Genomic DNA, 2,848 nt, shown 5'->3' with positions numbered 1-2,848 from the left:
AATTACAACTAAATGGTAGAGAAATCAAATTGAATAACCAACTGAACACTAGCTGGAGAGAAGCCTTACAACCACGGACAGACAGAAAAAAAAAACATTTCAGCACAATGTGACTCATAGGAAGTACAGAGGAGACTCAAGAGGGTTGGCTGGGCTCCCACGGGTGGCACCTGATGTTCCAGAGGAATATTTCAGTGGCTGGGGAGTTCCTCCTGAGAAGTGTGGGGTCTAAACCCCAAGCCAGACTCCCCAGCCCACAGCACCAGAGTCAGAAAGGAATCCAGATAATATCCAGCTATGAAAAGCAGCAGGGTTTCTGTCAGCCAGGGAGAGACAGCTGGAGACACAGAGAGCCTTTTAAAGAGCCAAAGAACAAAATTTCATTTGTGGCCACTTACCCTGGGGGCCAGCAAAGGGCAGGCAGAGTAGACTAGAGACACTTGAGAAGAGTCTGGAGTTGATGGCTTTGGGGACAGAACTGAAGTTAACATCTGCCAGGATCCATATGCTGAGTCATTCCCCATACTGCAGGAGCCATTTGATAAAATCCAGCACCCATTTATGATAAAAACTCTCAGCAAAGTGGGAATAGAGGGAACGCACCTAAACATAATAAAGGCCATATATGACAAACCCACTGCCAATATCACACTCTATGGGCAAAAACTACAAGCATTTCCCTTAAGATTGGAAACAAAACAGGGATATCTGCTTTCACCTCTCTTATTCAATGTAGTACTGGAAGTCCTAGCCACAGTAATCAGTCAAGAAGAAGAAATAAAAGGCATCCAAATTGGAAAGGAAAAGTAAAACTGTCTTTATTTGCAGATGATATTATACCATATATAAAGAGCCCCAAAGATTCCACGGAAGCTATTAGAACTGATAAATGAATTCAGTGCAGTAGCAGGATACACAATTAATATTCAGAAATCAGTTGCATTTTTATATGCCAATAATGAACTAACAGAAAGGAAATTAAGAAAATAATCTTATTCACAACTGCTTCAAAAAGAAAAAATACCTAGGAATAAACCTAACAAAGGATGTAAAAGACCTGTACATGGAAAATTAGAAGACACTGAAGAAAGAAATTAAAGACACAAATAAATGGAAGCATATACTGTGTTCATGGAAAGGAAGAATTAACATCATTAAAATGTGCGTACTACTTAAAGCAATCTATAGTTTCAATGAAATTCCTATTAATATCCCAATGATGTACTTCACAGAAGTAGAACAAATATTTCAAAAATGTATGTGCAACAACAAAAGGCTCTGCATAGCAAACAATCCTGAAAAAGAACAAAGTTGGAGGAATCATGCTACCTCATATGAAACTGTACTAGAAGGCCACAGTAATCAAAACAGCCTGGTACTGGCATAAAAACAGACACATAGATCAATAGAACAGAATAGAAAGCCCAGAAATAAACCCATTCCCTTATAGTCAATTAATATTGAACAGAGGAAGCAAGCACATACATTGGGCTAAAGATAGTTTATTCAATAAATGGTGTTGGGAAAATTGGACAGATATGTGCAGAAAAATGAAACTAGACCACCTTCTTACACCACACACAAGAATAAATTCAAAGACTTAAATGTTAGACCCAAAACCTAGAAGCCCTAGAAGAAAATATAAGTAGTAAAACCTCGAGCATTGCTCATAGAAATTTTTTATTTGATGTATCTCTCAGGCAAGGGAAACAAAAGGAAAAATAAACAAATGGTACTTTATCAAACTAGAGTTTTTGCACAGCGATGGAAATCGTCAACAAAATAAAACAACAACCCACAGAATGGGAGAACATATTCATCCATACATCTGATAAGGGGTTAATATCCAACATTTATAAAGTACTTGCAAAACTCAACACCAAAAACCAAACAACCCAATTAAGAAATGGGCAAAGGACCTGAATAGACACTTTTCCAAAGAGAACATACAGATGGCAACAGACATATGAAAAGATGCTCAATGTCACTAATCATCAGAGAAATGCAAATTAAAATCACAGTGAGATATCATCTCACACCTGTCAGAATGGCTGTTATCAATAAATCAACAAACAAGTGCTGGAGAGGATATGGAGAAAGAACCCTTGTGCATTGGTGAGAATGCAGACTGGTGCAGTCAGTATGGAATTTCCTCAAAAAACTAAAAATGGAACTGCCTTTTGACCCAGTGATCCCACTTCTGGGAATATATCTGAAGGAACCCAAAATACTAACTAGAAAGACATAAGCACCCCTATGTTCATTGTAGTGTTATTTACAATAGCCAAGATATGGAAGCAGCCCAAGTGTCCATCAACAGATGAGTGGATAAAACAACTATGGGACATTTACACAAGGAATTCTACTTGGCTGTAAAAAAGAAGAAGATTTTACCCTTTGCAACAGTATGGATGGATCTGGAGAACATTATGCTAAGTGAAATAAGCCAGTCAGAGAAAGGCAAATACCATATGATTTTACATATATGTGGAATCTAATGAACAAAATGAACTAATAAGCAAAACAGATACAAACTCACAGATGGAGAGCAGATGATAGTCATTTGGGGATGGGGAGGTTAGGGGGTGGAGGGACTGAGTGAAAAAAGAAAAAGGACTCATAGACATGGACAGCAGGATGGTGATTGCTGAGGGAGGGGGACATAAGGGGACTAAATGGTAATGGAAAAATATAATAAAGATTATACATTTAAAAAAGAAAATAAAATACTTATTAAAATTGGTGAATTTTTGTGTACCCATTTAAATATTGAAGATGGAAGAAAATACATAACATTTTTGGTATATTATGCTTTATTATTTCAAAAAAAGTAAAAATGCAACTGAAA

This window comes from Phyllostomus hastatus, unplaced genomic scaffold, assembly GCF_019186645.2.
Source record: "Phyllostomus hastatus isolate PE091 unplaced genomic scaffold, TTU_PhHast_1.1 phas_contig_38, whole genome shotgun sequence".
Taxonomy (NCBI): domain Eukaryota; kingdom Metazoa; phylum Chordata; class Mammalia; order Chiroptera; family Phyllostomidae; genus Phyllostomus; species Phyllostomus hastatus.
This window is presented reverse-complemented; position numbering follows the sequence as displayed.